The sequence below is a fragment of the Berghia stephanieae genome, chromosome 3 (assembly GCF_034508935.2).
Source record: "Berghia stephanieae isolate SIO BIC M18660-M18661 chromosome 3, UCSD_Bste_1.3, whole genome shotgun sequence".
NCBI classification, from domain to species: Eukaryota; Metazoa; Mollusca; class Gastropoda; order Nudibranchia; family Aeolidiidae; genus Berghia; species Berghia stephanieae.
The window spans coordinates 1,070,432-1,092,931 of record NC_088362.1 but is presented as its reverse complement, the minus strand read 5'-3'; the positions used below and the strand labels follow the sequence as shown (position 1 = coordinate 1,092,931).

At 36.9% G+C, this 22,500-nt stretch overlaps 1 protein-coding gene across 1 annotated transcript in view; it reads left to right on the top strand.

Moving 5' to 3' along the window:
* Positions 1 to 22,500, top strand: part of LOC144966991 (uncharacterized) — a 146,153-nt gene that overhangs the window by 78,419 nt on the left and 45,234 nt on the right. Inside the window, exon 3 of the mRNA XM_078903697.1 lies at positions 19,853 to 19,943. The gene's annotated coding sequence lies outside the window, so the exon portion shown is untranslated. The remainder of the gene's footprint in view (positions 1 to 19,852; positions 19,944 to 22,500) is intronic.

The following is a 22,500-nucleotide window of genomic DNA, read 5'->3' as shown; positions in this document are numbered from 1 at the left end:
TGTGTTCTTTAAAAGAATGGTAGTCCTCCCCCTCCTCCTCTTCCTCTTCCTCCTCCTCCTCCTCCTCCTCCTCCTCCTCCACCTTTCCAAGTAGGAGTACCAAGAAGAAGAAGAAGAAGAAGAAGAAGAAGAAGAAGAAGAAGAAGAAGAAGAAGAAGAAGAAGAAGAAGAAATTTGCTAAGAAGTCAAATTCTGATTATTATGACTTTTATTTCAATATTCCATATCTGGTTCATTCTGATACAATAGCCTACCATATTAAGGTATCGTTTTACACACACACACACACACACACACACACACACACAGAGTATTTGTAATTGTTTGTCAAAACGGAGTTAGGGTAATGATGACCGCCAATAGTCTAATTCAAAGGCCTTGCCTGTAGTTGTTAGATAGGTATCAAAAGTGCTAGTCTGTTCACAATAAGTAAACCCTACTCCAAAATAAATTATCAGAAAGTCTTTGATGAGCCATAGATCAAAATGTAAAATCCTTCTTCCTATTTTTGTGTCGCGTGACTGACAAATATTGTGTTGTAGTGGAGAGATTATCATTAATTGATTAATCCAAATATCAAGAGAGATATCAAATGCCTGCCTTTCCCATGGCATTTAGTGATGGAGGCCTGACTGCCATTATATGTTGTGTGGGCTTGAGTGGGTCATTGGGGAACCAGCTACAAGCCAGACATACAACGGACGGTGTTCATGGATGTGCAGGTTGTCCTAAATGTCGGACCACCCATAGCGTGTACGACAGGTTTGGTCTCCCTTTTCCTCGTACACGTCTGATTGGCTGATGGTGCATGTTACTTTGTGTGTGCTCTTTGATGACGATGGTCGGTCGCACCATTCCGTTTTCTGAGAACGCAATGGTCGCAGCCAACCAGTAATGAGCATCGGGTCCTGGACATGGCCGACTAGAGTCGTGGCCTTCGTAAAGTTATAGCCTGACACTGACCAAAAAATGACGTCAAAATGCCAGTCTTTTGCCACAAAAGAAAACAAATCGTGAGTTGTATTAAATAGTTGAACCCATGAAATAACTTGTTTCCATGAGCTCTACTAACGACAACTCACTAAGCGGTGTAAAAAAAAAACAAATAATGACGTCAAACTGCCAGTCCTTTTTGATTTCAGTATCAGGCTATAACATAACGATGGCTACGCTAGAGTACTATAGTTACGTCATGGTCCTGGATAAAGAATCACTTCAATTTGCCTTGTGAGCTCATTGTCGCGTCACTGGTTACCGTTCTGTCTATTCGTACCATCATGAAAGGGCTTGTTTTCAGTAACGTTATTATTACAAAGCCAACGAAAAACTTTTTTTACACATATTGCAATTCAAATGTTTCAAAATGTATGATAATTGAATACTAAACTCACATCACAGTCAAAATTACGAATTTCATGCAACATTTATTACAGTTGTAAGGTACAAGTAAAGTCAACACTTGTTGCCTGCCTTAAGCGAAAGGATTTACATCCTAGTTTAGTCATGGATAGAGCGACACTGATCATAAAATTAAATCATCACCTTTAAAAATTTATCGGGAAATAAAAACTAATCCAAAAAGATGGGGGCGAAAAGAAAACGAAAAAAATAAAAAAACGCACGTCCCTATAATTATACCGATATATTTTTCTTAAAATAAAGATGTGCTTCTTTACATCTTTTTCAGTTAACATCAAAGCAGCAACAATAACCAGATTGTTGTAAGATAACAAAAGTCACAATATAAACCGAGAATTCACATATAATTTGGATTTGCATACAAATCATTTATGACCTGAACCAGTTTTAATTTGAGTCATGTCATTTGTCAGGATAATATTTTTTTATATAATAAGTATGACTTTGACAAGAAGATTTCAAATGTAAAGAAATCTTGCAGGAATTATGCTGGAGGCTAACGTATTTTCTATCAGATCAGATCATGTATTTAACAAAGGTTCATAAGATAGCACCGTATATTCTTAATATGTAATAGTTTAATGTCGATCTAAAAATAAAATGAGAGTGGGGTGGGGGGTAAGATCAATTAAATATTGCCATGTCTACGTTAGTGAGAATCTTGATAGCTCAGTTGATAGATCACTCGCTTCACGTGCAAAAGAATTGAGAATGATCAACCCATCCACCCAGCAGTGATCGGGTAGCTGTGTCCATTAGATCTTACAGAAATCACTTTTGCGATATACATCTCCAAAGAATGGCAAGCAATTGCTAATGTCCGTTTCACGCTATAGAAACCGGGATAGACCCCAGCTTCATGGGCTACTTGTTTAAAAACAATTATTACCATTTTTTATTTTAACTAGAGCGATAACATAGACAGCTATAAAAGAGCTACCAAAAAATCCTGTTTTAGTGACAATGGTTTGGTTTAGTTAAATATTTAAGAGCATAAAATTATGAATCTTAAGACTTTGCATTATAATTGAGAAAAAAACAACACACTAATCTATTTTTGTACCTATTTATGTTTCTCATCCATTTAAATACAAAATAAAACCTGCACGGTTCCCTAAGTATTTGAAATGAAACAGTTTGGTAAATTTTGATTCCACTTTCAAGCTTTTGACATTTTGTTGCAAACCATTTTTTTAAAATATTCAATGAGGAAATATGGCGTGAAACATATTGACATCTTTTATTCTCTAACCAAAAGATCTCAATCATCTCAACTGTTTGAAGCAAAAAATGTCTTGTTGCCATTGACACTGGCTTTAAAAAACTAAAAGATAAGTGCAGATCGTCGATAGTAAACATTATTGTGAGTAAAACAAACAAAAAACTGAATCTATCGGCCCACGAGTTGAAAGTAAACGAGAGACTCGGAAATCGATGGGCTTGCGTCAAAGAACAACAAAAAAAATTGATTTAAAAATATAGTGGATACAAAAGTTATTCTGCTGGGATTGTAACTGATTGAAACAATGTGATTAATCAGAACACATTTTCTCTTTTGTTTATTTATTTGTTTTGTTGTTGTTGTTTTGTTTTTTTGTTTTTTGTTTTTGTTTTTTTTTTAATTTTGTTTTTTTTTTTTTGGGTTCAATTTCAGTTTCAATCTCCTTGTACATCGAGCTTCAATGAAACTGCCATTGGCCTAAATATAGAATTGGCAGTTGACGATGGAAAATCATTGCAGTCTATAACAGTCGACAGTCAATATCACGTGCTATACCGCATGTGTTGCTAATTTCCTCTTCGGAAATCTTTTGCGTTGTAAGTATGAAGGAGTGTGTATCTTTCCTGCCTTCATGAAGTAGAGAGGTGATGTTACCCGCACAAAATAGCCGAATTAGTCACCGACCTTACAACGCCCACTTCTAGGCAAGAGACGAGCTAGTCCGAGACTAGAAAGCGTTCATAAAATCCGATTTGCTTCGCTTGGGCTTAAGATTAGCTCGTCATTTCCTAGACTAGTAAATAACTGAATCTAGTCCTCGTTCAGGAAAAAGGTCCAAGGAGACAAAAGGGCGGGGGGGGGGGGTAAATGGCAGGAAATATTCAGATTGGATAATAATGCTTAGTTACGGGGAAACCATCAATTAACCAATAGATTTTTGACCAATCAAAACATGGAATTTGTGACACACCCTCACACGTGGTCGGACAAACATAGTTGGTTGTTTATAAGCAGCAACGTGAATGAAATCGACCCCTCTCTGATCATTGTTATTGTTTTTATACCGCCAAATGAGTGATTATTTATCACACGATTTTATCTATCAGATTGTAAACGTTTAAATTTACACATAGTTTTCTGTGTTAGTTCTATTGATCAAGCGGTAGATTAGTGGGTATTTTACTTAAACACATACCATCGATAGTAAAATCTGTGTAGTTTGCTGTGTCTACCAATCAGTGCCTTTGTTTACATTATGATGATTGTCCGAGAGGCGTGGTTATCTACCTGTTTATTGTGTTGTGAGACTCTATAGAGTTGTTTTGAACTCCGATATGATATAGATAATAAGCCTGTGCAATCTTCTAATTTCATTTCAGGACACCCGGAGCGAAAAGATAAAAGTTGCATCTAGATAAAATGTAAACACGTGCACTTAACGTAATGAATGGCTGCACATGGCACATCATACTCCGGTCAATGTCTTCACCATCCCTCTGATACATACACACACACACACACACACACACACACACACACACACACGCACATCCACATCCACATGGCTCCAACCTATAGATAGTATGCGCTTGGCTAAGAAGTTCACAACATTGCCATCGGAAGTAAAACGGACCAACACACAAAACTGTGTGTAACCATGATCGTGTATAGTCTGGTCAATACAGTTCAGTGAGAAGTACTCATAAACGCGGATGGCAAAAACAATAACAATGGCCTGAGTGACGTCATCTTCGAACTATCTATTGGTTATGTGCGTTTAGTCAAAATATTCACATCCGGAGGATGTAACGCACCAAACCATACAACTATGTGTAACCTTGAACGTTTATAGATAGAACGAAGATGACGTCACTCAGGCCTTTGTTATTGTTTTTGCCATCCGCGTTTGTGAGTTGTTCTCACTAAACTGTATTAACCAGACTATAAAAGTTCATGGTTACACAGAGTTTGTGTGTTGGTCCGTTATACTTCCGGATGGCAATGTTGTGAACTCCTTGGCCAAGCACATTCTATCTATAGTCTGATTGATAGAATTTAGTGAGAACTACTCATAAAGTAGGCTGGCTAAACAAAAATAAGAAAGAGAGGAGTGACGTCGATTTCATTCCTTCTATAATTCTATGATCCCCCCCCCCCCCCCACCACCCCAAACATATGATGGCCAGTGCATGCGAAGTTGTGAATATAAATCGCGTTTTTTTTGTACCCACAACGATTAAAATGACCACCATCTTGTCAAAATCTCAAACCTGGGAATTGCTACAAGTCCCAGGTTTAAGAGTTTTGCCCCATTGGGGGGTCATTCTAATAGGTCAATATTTGTAGAACGAGCTTTCTGGCCAAAATTTTAAAGGTGTCTTGTTTTCTGTTTCAGAGTAAGTTGTACAATACAGCTTGGGGTTAGGGTTTGGCAAAAGTGGACTGTATGTAAGGGATGCAAAGACACTCACGAAAGAGTGAAAATGGAGAGGCTTCGTATGGGAACAAAACAGACAATGGACGTTTCGGGTACAAACCCTTCGTCAGCACAACAGTACACAAATAAACGTGGAAAACAAATAAAATATAATATAATGCAAAAAAAGGTTGTTTTTTTTTTTTTTTTTGCTTTATATTTTATTTGTTTTCCACGTTAATTTAAAACAAAGGCGTAATAACTCAGATCTATTTATCGTAGACTACGAACTCAGTCCCCACCTATATATATATATATATATATATACATGGTTTCCGTAGAAAAGTCTATTCAGTGGAAATGTCTGATTTTGTTGGACTTAGACAACATTTTGTCGGTTTCTAGCAATTCCAAATGTAAACTCGTTGTTATCATAAGTGACAATAATCTTCTTAGCGTCATCAATATCGAACCGTTCAATCATTCTCGTGCTCGTGTCCGGCGTGTAGCTTTTTCTACCAGAATACACTAGTTTGAATGGCTGAAGGGTCAAATCTTGTCTGAGTACTTGTCTGACAGAAACAATAACTGATATCAAGGGCACTGGCCATTTATCAAGTCGACAATAAATATGAGCAAGGTTTATAGTTTATTTGTGAAATTCTGCACCTTCCTCGATCGATGTTTTCTTTACAATGAGCTGATCATGTGACCTGCCAGTCTTTCATACTTCATTTGGATTCTGTTTTTCTTTTTTTTAAATGTAATAATATTATTAATCACCACTGTCGTTTACGTGCAAATCCATGCACTATTCTTGAAACACTCCAGGCCTTTTCTTCAAAGTTTTGTCATGTTTGTTTTTTCATATTTGGTGAAAACCATTGTTTCAATTTATAAAGCGCTTTGAGCACATTTAGTGGATATTGCGCTATATAAAAAAGCTCTGTTTATTTTATTTATATGGCATCAAAGGCATTGTATCACTATTGAACATGAAGTCTGTCATCTGTCTGAGTAATGGATGGACTAAGACAAAAATCATTGTGTTATTACGTCATCATTAAAAGATACCCACACTCCATAACAACAAACACACCAAATCGATGCGTGAGTACATGTTGTGATGATTGGCAGATGAATGAGAGTTTATTGGAGACGAGAGCAGCCGAGTCAAAGAGTGGGGGAATGATGGAACAATTAGAGCGGCACTTCCACTCATCTGGAACGGATACTTAGAGCAGGCGGCCGCGTTATCTTAATATGATATCAAGGTAAAAACCACGTGGATATCGTCTGTCCTATTGTCGTCATCCAATATTTATTCTCATTCCGATGGAAATCTATCTATCTTGACTATCACAACCAATCAATATTGCTGTTTGTTTGACTTCCTCTTTCTCTCTTTCTATCTCTCTCTCTCTCTCTCTTTCTCTCTCTCTTTCTCTCTCTCCTCTCTCTCACACACACTCTCACACACTCTCTCTCACACTCTCTCTCACACACTCTCTCTCACACTCTCTCTACACACACACACTCACTCACTCACTCTCTCTCTCTCTCTCTCTCTCTTTCTCTCTCTCTTTCTTCTCTCTCTTTCTCTCTCTCACTCTCTCTCTCTCTCTCACTCTTTCTCTCTCTCTCTCTCTCTATCTCATTCTCCCTTCTCTCTCTTTCTCTCTCTCTCTTTCTCTTTCTCTCTTTCTCTCTCTTTCCTCTCTCTCTCTCTTCTCTCTCTCTCTCTCACTCACACACACTCTCTATCATATCACACTCACACCCACCCACACACACACACACATACACACACACACACACACACAAAGACGTAATAACTCAGATCTATTTATCGTAGACGTACGATCTCAGTCCCCATCTATCATTTGTCAAACTATCCAACATACCTGACTGACACCCAGGTACTCTTTGTCCGTTCAACTTTTTCCGTTGCAATCAAGTTTTCCAACCCTGTCCATCCCTTTCTCATAACAAATCTCTTTTTTAATCTTCCTCATCACTTCCTTATTTGTCTTTCTGCCTGTTCAGAACTCTTCTTTTGAACCACAACTCAGCCGTTTCTATTCTCTTTACTACAAACTGCCAACTCAGTAAAGCTTACCGGAAGCTTCATGTTTAAGTGTTTGATATAATATAATGTCTCTCTCTCGAAAATCTTGATCACGTTTTGGAAGGCTGCTCTCGCTCGATCCATCCGATATTTAATATCATTTTCATTTTCACATCTTCCATCGGTGCCAAGTTATCTAAATTGCCTAATTTGTTTCAATTCAGGACTTTAATGATTTTGGTTTGTCTTGTTTGTTTTTCTTTTTGTGTGTGTGTGTGTGTGTGTGTGGTGTATGTGTGTGTGTGTATGTGTATCTTTTTCCGTTTGTTTGTTTTTTATAATAAGATGGTATGTTTCTCTCACAAGTAACTAGATACCATATTTGGCCTTTTCTTTCATTAAGACTGAGAGCCATTTTACCCGATTTCGTTAAAATCTTATAAACTTTTCTCATTCTCTCCCAAAAGTGTTGCGTCATCTGTGCATCTGATATTGTCCATAGTTTGTCCATTGGCCTTTATTATTCTAGGCATATCTTTAACTTGTCTGATTATTTTTCGTTGTAAATGGAGAATTAATTATTGTTTTCCTTTCAAATCTTTCCGTGTCATATTCTTCATGACTATCTTTTTGTGCGGCTATGTGGTCTAGCGGTCTGACACTCGCTTTCGGATCGGAAGGTCCAGGGTTCGAGCCTCGCGCTCGGCGCATAGTTGAGTCATTGGAAAAGGCTCTTTACCCACATTCTCTCACCGTACCTGGCCGTTAACAGCGTTGTCTCTATCCGAAAAATTGTAATATCGACTAACAGGGGTCATGTCACGTCCTACATGTAAAATGTTGCTGTTGACCAGGGACCCCTTGTAAAGCGCTTTGAGCACATTTAGTGGATATTGCGCTATATCAAGCTCAATTTCTTAAACCTCTTTTTAGAATTGATTCTCTTTCCCTCATTAATAATGTATCCTTTTTCAGTGTTTTCTCATTGTTCCTTATTTCATTCATCCTTCTGTGCAAGTCTCTTGGATTCGGGATGGAAGTCATTTCGACATTTCATTTCTACATTTTCCACAGCCATTTTGTCTTGCTTCGCTTCTCTACATTTTGATTTTATTATTAAGTTTTACAAAGTCCTATCTTTTGTTTGTTTTCTGTCTTCCATTTTCTTCAATTTCTTTAAGAATCTCTCAGTTCCAGTTTTTTCCCCTTCAACCAGGTATTCAAATCTTAGTTTCTAATGAAATCTCAAAACCGCCAGATGGAATTTTGTATGTTTGTGGCCTTTTTTTTTATTCTTTTCAATTTTAGGAACGTTTATGTCTGAGTATTAATCTACAACTTGGTTTGCCTTCATTCCTCCTTACCAACCATTTTCCGGATTTTCCCCAAAACATCATTTTTATCACACAACATAAAATAGAATTGTAAAACTCTAACTCAAAGGGAATAAGAATATGCCATACATAATTGTGTATAGATAGTATGCGCTTGGCTAAGACACTCATAACATTGCCATCCGGATGTATCACAGACCAACACACAATAAAACTCTGTGTAACCATGAACTTTCATAGTCTGGATAATACAGTTTAGTGAAAATTACTCATAAACGTGGATGGCAAGGAACAATTACAAAGACTTGATTCACGTCAACTTCATTCTATCGAGTTCTTATAACTATAACACAAATATTCTTCAAACCCTGTGATATACAAAAGAAATCTGAATGAGAAAATTGTTGGTTGGATCGAATCAAATGTGACGATTTTCCTATTCTAGTTCGTAAGGAACTTGTTGAGCCCTTTACCGACATTCTGACACATTTATTTATCCTTTTATATACAATTCAATGTTTATAGTTATACTAAAGTCTGATCAAATTCGCATTGATACAGGTTTGAAATAAATAGAAGTAAAAAACTAACGTTTTAAAACAGAAGGACTTTAGGGGTAAAAAGAAAAATGATAGTAAACAATTATCAGGTATGTTCTGTTTATTCAATCTTCCTAATTTTTTTTGATAAAATCTCTTTTAAACGGAAATCTGAATTAATTGCAAAAACAGTACGGTTTCTTGATTCCATCGACTATATAGAATTGCCATTAAACTTAATGATAGGACACAATGAAACATAGAGACAGGATGACATTGGATGGGAGATAAGAGGTGATTGAACCCAATCAGTGTTTCATTACAAGATTTAATCTCTTTAACTATCGTCGGCAAATGGGAAAAGTCGTTTAGTATGTCAAACCGTGAAGGTATTTGTGGATGGGTTTCAGAGAGTTTTATTTCCCCAATTTCAATCATGATTACAGACTAGATAATTCACAAGGTCATTTTATGATGGAATAATGATGATGATGATGATGATGATGATGATGATGATGATGATGATGATGATGATGATGATGTTGATGATGATGATGATGATGACAACGACGGCAATGATGATAAAGAAGAGTAATATGATTAGAAGAAGAAGAAGAAGAAGAAGAAGAAGAAGAAGAAGAAGAAGAAGAAGAAGAAGAAGGGAAATAAAAATGACTGTCCAGACATAACATGCCGGCTATTATGTTGTTGATAGAATGAAGATGACGTCACTCAGACCTTTGTAATTGCTTTTGCCATCCACGTTTATGAGTAATTATCACTTAACTGTATGAACAAGACTATAAATGTTCATGGTTACTCATAATTTCGTGTGTTGGTCCGTTAAACTGGCAATGTTGTGAATTTCTTATTTATATTCTTGTTTTCGTAATGTGTTTTAGCGGTGTAAATCAATTAAGGCACAATGGAATACGCTTCAAGAGTCATGACGTCACTTCCCTCGTAATGACGCATGGTAACTTAGTAACTGGCTCTAAACTATCGGAACAATGGCGGACGCCCTTATGAAATATTTCTCCCATGAGCATAAAAGCGTATCCAGAGGGAAAAAAACATTATAAATCCGATCATGTTTTGACATTTACACATTCTGATCACAAGACATATGAAAAGTTCTAGCCAGCATGAAGAATAAAAAGTACCGATTTTCTTTGTTTAGAACAAAGATGGCCGCCGTTGCCGGGCGACGTGACATCAGACTATTTGAATCCAATTGAAGGTAGCCTATTTATAAATTGTAAATGTATTCAAGCCATGTGTCAGTGAGATTGTTGTGGTTCTTGTAACTCCCCTTAGAATAGAATGTTGTGTTGTGTTCCCTCCAATCAATTGACGATCGTAGTTTTAAAGGGTTGATATCTAGCTAGGGCGATATCTTTATTATTATTATTCTGTGTGTGTGTGTGTGTGTTTGTGTGTATGTGTGTGTGCGTGTGTGTGTGTGTGTGTGTGTGTGTGGCCATAGGGGAGGGGATCGCCAGAAGAAGATAATTCAGCTCGATTGAATGAGTGCTTGGTTGTGAATTTTGATGGCATAGTTGGGTTCTTGGAGAAGGCTTTTTACTCACATTCTCCCACCGTACTCAGGTGTAAAATGAGTACCTGGCCTTTAACAGCGTTGTCTGTGTCCGAACAGACGTCATGTCCCGTCCTACATGTTTAGTGTTGCTGTTGACAAGGGACCCCTTGTAAAGCGCTTTGAGCACATTTAGTGGATATTGCGCTATATAAAACTCAATTTTAAAGATCAATTTTTTAAAAGTTTTGTTTGCTCCGCTACTCAGTGATCGAAAGATTATTGATTTCAGGCATAAATGTGCGCTATTATTACAGGAGTACTGGACTAAGTGGGCCATACGTGTACCATTAATGGTATGGTGAATGAGTTAATAGATAGATTGGTGAGTGAATGAATATGGGGTAAGGAATGAATGAAAGAATGACTACATTGGTTAATAAATTAATAAATGGATAAATTAATTATCAATAAATGATTCGAGGAATGAATGATGAAATGGATGAATTTATAGATAAATGAATGGCGTGAATGATTGAATGAACAAATGAATGAATAAAGAATGAGTAAACAAATGGATGAATGGATGAAATAATGAATGAGCAAAAAATGGATAAGTAACTGAATGAATGAATGAATGAATGAGTTAATAAATTGATAAATGAATGAATCAATGAATGAATGAATGAATGAATGAATGAATGAATGGGCAAATAAATGTATAAATGAATGAATAAATGAATGAGCAAATAAATGGATAAATGAATGAAGGAACAAATGGGTGAATGAATAAATGAATGAATGAATATAGACCTTTATGAGGACACGGTCCTTGTACGTGCCTTATCCCATCTTTTAGCAGCAACCCCCCCCCCCCCCCACCCACCCACCCGACCCCCAGACCTCCCCAAATAAGAGACCACCATGAGCTTTTACTGACAATCTTTGTTCCGATTACCCTTTACGTCCGTTTGCCAAAATGGACAGATCAATCAATATTTCTAAAGTTCTTTGGTATGTTAAACCTTAATCCTTCAGCATTTGTGGTATTACGGATAGCATGTTCGCCTCGTTCCAACATTGAGACACGGTCCCGGGTTCAAACCCATTTGCAGGCTCCCTAATCATCAGCCCTTGATGAGGGCATTTTTTACTATGCTTTACTTTTGTCAGATCAAATATTTCAGCCCAGTTAACCTTCTACTTACCACCTATAGGAAAATCGTCACATTCATTACAATGCAACCTACAATTTTCTCATTCTGATATCGTTTTTACCTCACAAATTATAAAGAAAATACTTTGTTTATAGCGATAAAACTTTGACACTGGACAATATTATGTATGGAATGGAATTGTTCCTTTTCTGTTTGAGTAGAAAAAAAATCTATTTTTGTGTTGGGTGGGTGTGAAGTTCCAGGGACAATTTTGAAAATGGCTGGTAAAAAGAGTGTTAAGATATAAAATTTCAATGGACAAAATAAACCAACGAAAAACATTTGAGGGTGATATTTGTGCCGCGGTGTTCTTATTGTTTATCGCGAATTGTCATTTACCGTTAACATTAATCCCACAATCAAAGAGATCCAACAATTTTGTTGTCACCAATTGGCTAGAAAACATAAGGTCAACCTGGATCAAAAGGTCAATGGCTAAAACTGTAAACGATGATCATCAATTTATTCCAAGTTTGGGATTACACAACAAAATATGACAGCCAACGAATGGTCCGTTTTGTATTGAACGCCTTTTTAAAACAAGGTAGATAATCTATCAAGGAAACACGAATAGATGACGTCATTTCTTGTTCCCTTTCCTTCATGTTCCAAACAATTAGATATAAAGTAAAATTAGGAAATAAATGAGGATAACCAATACATATGTGACCCCTCGTCCCAAAACGGTATGATTAAGTTGCTGAAAATTGAATTTGTAGCCAGAAATATCAGACTTAAGTTCAGTTTGGATGCTTTATAGAGGAGAATGAATATCCTATTTTAGAGTGCTGGATATCAATAATTCATATTTTTGACCAGTTTAACTATAATTTGACTTTATAGCATCTGGTCCATCCCGACATAATACCGTTTTGAGACGTTGGGTCACATATTTCCATGTTTACAATTTGCTCTTTGCGTCTCTTTAGACTTGATGCCGGTCCTAACGCCCATTGAGGACTCATATGTACAAACACGACCTCATAATTCGTGCAAATATTATCATATATAGCCAGACAATCAACCATTTGATAATTTGTAAAATGACACACCCACCCTAAAACACAATGGTGGAGCCTTTGATCATTCCTATTCAATCACTGACCATGATTGACATTGCTTGATATTATTACAAAAAGAGAGAATGCATCGCTCGCTTTCGTCAACATTAATAACAGACACGCCGGCATGAACTGTAAACAGAAAAAGACATGTGCGCCTATGTGGTCTAGTGGTATGACACTCGCTTTCGGATCGGAAGGTCCTGGGTTCGATCCTCGCTCGGCGAATAGTTGAATCCTTGTAAAAGGCTTTTTACTCACTTTCTCTCACCGTACTCATGTGTAAAATGAGTACCTGGTGGTTAACAGCGTTGTCTCTGTCCCAAACAATTGTAATATCGCCTAACAGGCGTCATGTCTCGTTCTACATGTTTTGTGTTGCTGTTGGTCAGGGACCCCTTGTAAAGCGCATAGAGCACGTTTAGTGGATATTGCGCTATATTAAAGCTCAAGCTGAAAAAACATCTGACAAGCTATCTCAGCCCTCGGCCATTCAAATGTGTTAAATACGCTCTTGATTGCGAACGAAACTGGTCATACTGATTGAGATATAATATTCGTAATTGATATAATATGGAATGTTTTCTCTTTTGAAAATGAAATAATCACCCGAACAGTCAGGCAGTAACCAACTATTAATAATAATATGTGACCTCTCGTCTCAAAACGGTATTAAGTCGGGATGATTAAGATGCTGAAAATGGAATTTGTAGCCAGAAATTTCATACTTAAGTGGAGTTTGTATGCTTTAAAAAGGAGAAGGAATATCATATTTTACTGTGCTAAATACCAACGTTTCATATTTTTGACCAGTTTGACTATAATTTGACTTTTTAGCATCTGGTCCATCCCGACATAATACCGTTTTGAGACGAGGGGTCACATATGGTGATGAGACAACGGATCTTTTGTTTTTCGCTGGATAATAATAAATTAAATATAAAGATGAGTTCAACGTCCACCAAATACTCTTTATTTGTAATTTTCTGAGATGTATAAAGGACTGAGTGACAAACGGATTGAATCGTGATATTCACTCCCAATTCCTGTTTGATCAATAAATGAAAGAGTAGGCACCAACCAAATCAATACATTGCGTATTTGTGTGTGGTGAGAGTTTCCCAACATGCAACTGGCCCGGCTGACCTCATTCATTTCCGGTTGTTGACGTAATTCTCGATTTGACCAATCACCGCCAACGGTTATTAAGGCGCACGACAGAAATGGCAAACTGTGATATCCGATATTTGCGCACACAGCCATTAGGAGCAGGGCTGAAATGAGCATTATAATATTATTGCTTTTAGTATTGACACGAATCATGAATAGAAACGTGTCGTTTTATTTGCTGTGCTTAGATAATTGTAACAGTCGTCACGTGACGATGGATGAAGCAGATTCAACGACTTATTACAACTCCCTGGTCAACAGCAACATTTAACATGTAGGACGGGACATGACGCCTGTTAGGCAATATTACAATTTTTCGGACAGAGACAACGCTGTTAACGGCCAGGTAATCATTTTACACTTGAGTACGCTGAGAGAATGTGAGAAAATGGCCTTTTCCAAGGACTCCGAGGCTCGAACCCAGGGCCTTCCTATCCGAAAGCGAGTGTCATACCACTAGACCACATCGCCGCACTAAACGATAGACATTGAAAAAAGAACGAACGCTTCGCTCCCAAACCTTTGATTGTCAGCCAAACATACATAAAATGAAGAGAAAAGGAAAGAAATTGTTTACTTTGGCCTTGTTTAGTTATAAGACTTGAGGTCGTCTTTGACACGATAGTCATAATATCTTGGAATACAAAATGTTTGTTTTCTGTTCTGTTTTTTTTTTTCTTCTTTTGTTCCTTTGTTTTGTTTTTGTTTTGTTTTGTTGTTTTTTTTTTGTTGTTTTTTTGTGGTGTTTTTGAAAAGGGAAGAGGCTGTTTGTGGGTTTTTGAGGTTCTTGTTATTTTATTTGGTGTGTGTTGGGGGGTGGGGTGGGAGGGGGAGAGTGTTATTTCTCACATCTTCTTGGGTTTGGATGTGTTTTATTTTTATTTTATTTTTTTTTGTTTTGTTTTGTTTTGTTTTTTTTTGTTTGTTTGTTTGTTTGTTTGTTGTTTTTGTTTTGTTTTTTTTTTGTTTGTTTGTTGTTTTTGTTTTGTTTTTTTTTTTTTTTTTTTTTTTTTTTTTTGTTTTGTTTTGTTTTGTTTTTGTTGGGTTTTTTTTTGTTTTTTTTTTGGTTTTGTTGTTTTTTTAGTTCGGGTTGGGGGTCTTTTTGAGTGGGGGGAGAGGAAGGAGCGTTAATTTCTGTTTAGTTGAAGTGTTTTTTTTTACCTTACTTTTGCTTTTTGGTTTTCTTTTTGTTTCGTTTTAGTCTCTTTTTTTTATTTTTTTATTTTTTTTTTTATTTCTGTTATTTTGTATTGTTTGTTTACCTTTGTTTGTTTGTTTGTTTGTTTTTTGTTTGTTTTTCGTTTTTTGTTGTTGTGGGGTTATTTTTTTTTTGGGGGGGGGGGGTTGGGGATTTTTGTTTCGTTTTGATTTTTGTGGGGGGGGTTTTTTTTTGGGGGGGGAGGAGGGGGGGGGGGATTTTGTATGTCTCGTTTTTTGTTGTTGTTGTTGTTGTTTTTTGTCATGTTATCTATTTATTCTTTTTTTTTTTTGGAATGGTCATTATGTGACATGCTATTTATGTGTGTGTGTGTGTGTTTGTGTGTGTATGTGTGTGTGTGTGTGTTTGTGTGTTTGTAATTATATAATACATTTTGTACTATTTACAATCAGCATCAGAATATTTTTTGTTAATCTCTCTCTCTCTCTCTCTCTCTCTCTCTCTCTCTCTCTCTCTCTCTTTCTCTGTGTGTGTGTCCTCTCTCTCTCTCTCTCTACCTATCTATATATCTATATATCTCTCGCTTTCTCTCTTCTCTCTTTTCTCTCTCTCTCTCTCTCTCTCTCTCTCTCTCTCTCTCTTTCTCTATCTCCCTCTCTGCTATCTATCAATTTATCTATAGATCCATATTTCCCTCCACCAACCCCATAACAAACACACACATACACGCGCTCGCATAAATAATACAGAGAACGGGGGAGAGAGAGAGAGAGAGAGAGAGAGTGGGGGAGAGAAAATATGTGTGAGAGAGAGAGAGGAGGGAGGGAGAAAGAGAGAGAGAGAGAGATATTTTATTTTTCGTCATAGATAAGTAAAAATCCCCAGACAAAGTTCGTTCAATCCAGGTCAGGTGACCATGAGGCCAATTATGACAAGGGAGGATAACTCTAATTCTTTGTGACAATTGCCAGTACAATCAATACTGACGTCAGTGTTGTTACGAAATTCTCCATAGGACATCCAGTGGGAACATTCCATGAAATCACTTTAACAACAGTACCTACTTTGGACAAACTCGTATTTCAAGATTTGGCCAGAAAACTCGTCCTTCAAATATCGATTCATTTAAATGAACTTCATCTTGGAAAAAATAAAACAAAAACTCTCAAACCTGGGACCTTGACAGACTTTGCAACGTTCCAGGTTTGAGAGTTTTTGTCAAGATGAGAGTCATTTAATCGATCGAATATTGAAGGATGCATTTTCTGGCCAAATTTTTAAATAGGAATTTTTCCAGAGTACCTGAGTGATTTGGTTAATCGGGGACACCACTCAGCCTTTTGTATTTTTATTTATTAATGTCCCCAGTTCAAGCCTCTGAATTAATTTCTTTTATTTTTGTCGTTTTAAAGGGAAGTCATCTCGGTTGAATAATCTCGATTAGTTGTTTTGATTCGTGTCGATTTGTCACGGTGAGAGGAGACTTTCTGTGTCATTGATTGGGGCTGGGAAGAGCTATTTACCGCCTCGCTGGTGATGACGAATATTGTCGCGTGCCCAGAATTACAGTGAATGCACATTAACCGTGTGAGATTGTGTGTGTGTGTGTGTGTGTGTGTGTGTGTGTGTGTGTGTGTGTGGCCGAGGTGGCAACGTGCGAGCATTTCGTCTCTTTTGAAACCACAAAAAAAGGAATTAATCTTATCATTTCTCTTTATTTATTTTTTTCGGATAGGAGAGAGCAAGGCTGTGTTGGAATCGCTTGTTTAAATAAACTCCAATAATCTATATTTCCTCTATGACCTTTGACATTTGTTAGAAAGTAAGCCAGAGGGGTGGGCGACTCTTGACTTTTGATGGCTACTTAGAATGGCCTTGAACAAATGAACATTTCACGTTCACTCATTTCCTTCATGTACATGTATATAGATATATTTCTGTATGTGTGTGTGTGTGTGTGTGTGAGTGCGTGTGCAAGTATGTGTTTTGTATTTTCTTGCGTTTGTTGTATCACATGCTGTGATAGATTAACAGGGATATACTTTAATTCGTAATGGGGGGTGGGGGGGGGGGTCAAAAAATGCAAACAGACCTGGTTTGAAGCCAATTACAGTTGGGTTTTTTTTCTGTTACTTACTCTGTCTACAAGCGGTGAAAGATTAGATGCGTCTGTTAAATCTGACAAAAACAAACTTGCAATGGCGTCTTATCCAAACAATTCATTTTTATTGTCCATTTAGATCAAAAGAAACCCGAACAAACTTGAACTTTTTGAACACTGTGGTTCTTAACTGTTACTAGCTACCAACTGGTATGCCTTTGTTTCAAGTTTCAAATATTAGCACACACAGTCGTTCTTTCTTAACAAAGAGGTGTTTTTTTCTTGGTACCCCCGCCAGATGCATCCAATGATTTCATCATATCTCTATGTAAAAGTTCAGCAGTTTTGGAAAGGCACGAATGATTTTGAATTTCATTTAATACAAAAGTTAATATTGCTCCCAATAACCTCTCATGCGTTTTACAAAACCAGTCAGCTTCTACAGGATCGCCCTGTTAATTTAGTTTCATATAATAAAGGTCTGTAAGGCCTATCATTTTTCCGTTATATAAGAAATGATGATGATAATAATAATAATAAATAATAATAATAATAATAATAATAATAATAATAATAATAATAATAATAATGATAAATAATAATAATAATAATAATAATAATAATAATAATAATAATAATAATAATAATAATAATAATAATAATAATAATAATAATAATAATAATAATAATAAGCAGTGGTAATTTATCCCTCTTGTCTAAGAGGCAAGAGGTTAACCTTCCCAGCAGATTAATGATAATCAAGAAAATAACACGTTCCAATCCCACTTATATTTGACAATAAAATGATAAGTAGATTTATTCTGATTTACAAATTTAGTTTTCTGACATCATTGAGCAATTAAGGCTTAGCCAATCGTATTTGTTTATTGTCACTGGGGCTTATCTTGGGTGGAGTCCGAGGTGCGTAGGCGGATTGTATCCGTCTGTTTGGTACTGTAAGGCTTTTTGTGGGGCTGATGATGTCAAGATGCTGGGCTGAAATCGCTGTTCACATTCCAGCCAAGGAAGGGATTGAAATCCAGGTTGATGAGATAATATATATATATATATATATATATATATATATGGGGTCATATTTCTCCAGGTTAAACCGTTTTTGACCTGTCTGAAGAGAGCGTGTGCCCTCAGACAGTTTTACATTCGTGTAGATTAACGCACATTAGTCCATTTTAACGAAGGCATAATCCTATTACAATGATAATGTTTGATTCAAAGCAAAGTTCAAATGGAACATACAGCTAAAAAGCCTACTAACATTATGATATATACAATCCTCTCCGTGAGCGTTATAAGTATAGACTCATCAATATTTTAAGTATTTTAAATATTTGTGTGGCTATGTGGTCTAGTGGTATGACACTTGCTTTAGGATCGGAAGGTCCTGGGTTAGAGCCTCGCTCTCGGCGCATAGTTGAGTCCTTGGAAAAGGCTCTTTACTCACATTCTCTCACGTACTCAGGTGTAAAATGAGTACCTGGCCGTTAACAGCGTTGTCTTTGTCCGAAAAATTGTAATATTGCCTAACAAGCGCAATGTCCCGTCCTACATGTTAAATGTTGCTGTTGACCAGGGACCCTTTATAAAGCGCTTTGAGCACATCTAGTGGATATTGCGCTATATAAAAGCTCTTTTTTCTTCTATTTTTAAAAATAATGCTGTCGCCCATAAAGGATCATCTTAAATGACATGAGGTAAACAAATGATCCTAAATGCCTGTGACATTCTCAACGATATTGTAATGTATGATTTAAATAATTATCAAAGTCATACTGATACTGATATGCATATCAAAGACATAATAACTCACTATGAATATTAGGAAGAAAAAGAATGTTGCTGTGTTAGATAGTCTGTAGAGTAGAAAAAAATTAAGCATAAAATTAAAATTGGTATTTCACTCACCCCTTATAAAATAATACACCACTTAATAGAAAATGCAGAGTCCTTCTACCTTGGAGAATTAATTATTCTGAAGAGGACGATAATCCTCAAACACGCATTTACATATCATATGCTCCAAGCGAGCCTAGCCTCGATCTTATGCCTCAAAGCCTGTCATGAGTGTTTGCTTCGGGGTGTGGAGGGTGATAATATATTTGTTAACACCTTTTTCATTTCTATTGTCTAGGTAAGCAGGACGTTTTAGCACATGTGTCAGACTGGTTGATTATGTTTTCATCAAACATGTGTGAACTTAATTTCCGTCTGCCAGACTCGAAAGGGGGGGGGGGAATTTATAGTCCATAAATTAAACGCATGGCTATTCTCGTCGTAAGGTGTGAAAAAATATATCGAATTTCTGCTTATAATCACACTTTGATAAAATTCCTTGGAAGCTTTTTGTGTTTTTGTCATTTATCTATCTGTATGTTTATGCATCCTCGTGTCAACATGTGGATTTGTCAATTTGTTTATGTCCTATATATATTTGTATCATGTGTATATGTTAACATATGCACAGTATCAACGTACGGAGTATTTTATATTAATTTTATATTTCTACATATACATATTTTGACTGTCCTATAGAATGGCTTTCAATTTTAGTACGAGTCCAATCAAAAGGTCTATATTATATTTCCTTACAGATACCACGAATTAATCAAGTACACACTGCAAGATACCATCTACACAACATCCGACTGACTGACTGTTGGTTGACGGGACTAATCAGTAAAGGTATGTCGTTTGACATCTTGTTTGTTTGTTTTTTTATGCTCCAAAGATACTTCCGAGACCTCCGAGAGCGTAATTCTTCCATACATTAAACAAACACTTAATTTCAATTGTGTCAGAAAGCCTTATTTCAAAGATCGGTTGATTACGATGACCCCTTGCTGTCAAACAATCTTAAACCTGAGACTTACAACCACGTGACGACCACTAGCCATAAATAATACACCAATCCAGTCTGTCTTCTCTTTATACATAAATAGTGCAATAGAACGAGGGCTCTGTTCGTGAAAGATGCAGTTCGAGTACAATCAGAATAGAATTGTGAGGCTTTCATAAAGCGCTGCTATACCCTGTCAATGAGTAAGGGATTCAAAGCGACATTTAACGGAACGAGGGACCAGACTTGACACCTATAGATAGAAGACTATGGCAATCATTTTCTTTTCCTTTTAATGACCCGTTCTGGCGCTGATATGACCTTAATGTGTTTCAAGTGCCGTAAAACCCTTAAAAACAAACAAAAACAAACAAGTGACCCGGTACTCACTTTACAGCTGATTCAGGCTATCGAATGTGAGTCAACAACCGTTTTTCCAGTAATACACTTTGCACCGTTCGTAACGGGCCTCTAACGTGGTGGGACCTGTAGAACATTTCTATGGTGTGGAATGAGATGTCATGGCATTCAAAGAAGGTCTTGACGAATATCTCTGATTGTCTGAAAATAAAGAAGTGTCTAGAATATCACGATAAAATAGCAAGACGCCCCCCCCCCCTCACTCTCTCTCTCTCTCTCTCTCTCTCTCCCTCTCTCTTTCCGTCTCTCTCTTTCCGTCTCTCTCTTTCTCTCCCTCTCTCCATAGAGAGAGTGTGAGATTGAGAGAATATTATACCTTGAAATTCAAACTCGACAGCAATTTTTTTTTTGCCTGATAATAAACAGCTGTGGTATTTTATTTGTTATAGAGGTCAGGATGTATGCTTAGAGTCTTACAAATCCATGCTACCCCCAAGCCAGGACCTGTGATGAATAGGTCAATGACGGTATAATTTGTTACTAACACGCGATAATAGGGCACGACCTCAACCCCTCCTCATTATTTACATTCTCATCCTGTCATTCCTCATTGATTTCACCCTTTAATTAATGTCATCATCATAGTTAGGATATCATTAATACATCATATTAATGTCTTTAGTTTATGACTCAGGTAAACGTTGCATAATGTATGTGACCCCTCGTCTCAAAACGGTATTATGTCGGGATGGACCGGATGCTAAAAAGTCAAATTATAGTTAAACTGGTCAAAAATATGAAACGTTGGTATTTAGCACAGTAAAACATGATATTTCTTCTCCTCTATAAAGCAAATAAACTCAACTTAAGTATGAAATTTCTGACTACAAATTCCATTTTCAGCATCTTAATCATCCCGACTTAATACTGTTTTGAGACGAGGGGTCACATATGGTTTTAATGGAATAAAACAAGAGATGTGAATAAAACAAATATGCCCACTTATAATAAAGGGAATGTCTTAGTTTCACTCTACCGAAATGCAATTCACAAAGATTCAATCGTTTAGAACCTTTTTAGATCCCCGTTTCAAGACATCAAATTGCCACTAAATAGTTTTATTTTATCAGAATGTTTACATTCTCACGTACACTTGTCAAAACCAGGTATTTATTCTCACCTGAATTGAGTAGACACTAAGTGGGGTGTGTCTTTTTTACGAAACCCGCCGAAACCCAGTCCCAGGTTCACTCCCCAATGGTGTACACTTCCCTGAGTTCCAGGTTGACTCCCCACTGCTACCTACTTCTCATAACATTGTCGGGATTCGTCGGATTTCGTCGGGATTCGTCGGATTTCGTCGGGTTTCAGCGGGTTTCGGCGGGTTTCGGCGGGTTTCGTAAAAAAGACGCACCGCACAAGTGTGTAAAGCTGTGTACTCGATGGCATTGAGTCTCGTCTAGAATAAATGGGTCCACTATATTTACAACTATGCACATCTTCATCGACCTGGTGAGGCTGCGCTTGACTGTTGTCACGAGATGTTACAAATTACCGCCCAGTGGCCTAAGGAATATGACAAAGTCACTAAAAGCGTGGCCTTCGTAAAGTTATGGCCTGATGCTGATCAAAAAATAACGTCAAAAGGCCAGTCTTTTGCCACAAAAGAAAACAAATCATGAGTTGTATTCAATAGTTCAACCAATGAAATAACTTGTTTCCATGAGCTCTACTAACGACAACTCACTAAGCGGTGTAAAAAACCAAATAATGACGTCAAACTGCCAGTCTTTATTGGATTTCAGTATCAGGCTGTAGATAGTTCGAAGATGACGTCACTCAGGTCTTTGTTATTGTTTTTTGCCATTCGCGTTTATGAGTAATGCTCACTGAACTGTATTAACCTGACTATAAACGTTCATGGATACACGCAGTTTTGTGTGTTGGTCCGTTATACTTCCGGATGGCAATGTTATGAGCTTCTTAGCCAAGCGCATATTTATCTTTATAACATAAAAACTGTATACTTACGTCTATAAAAGC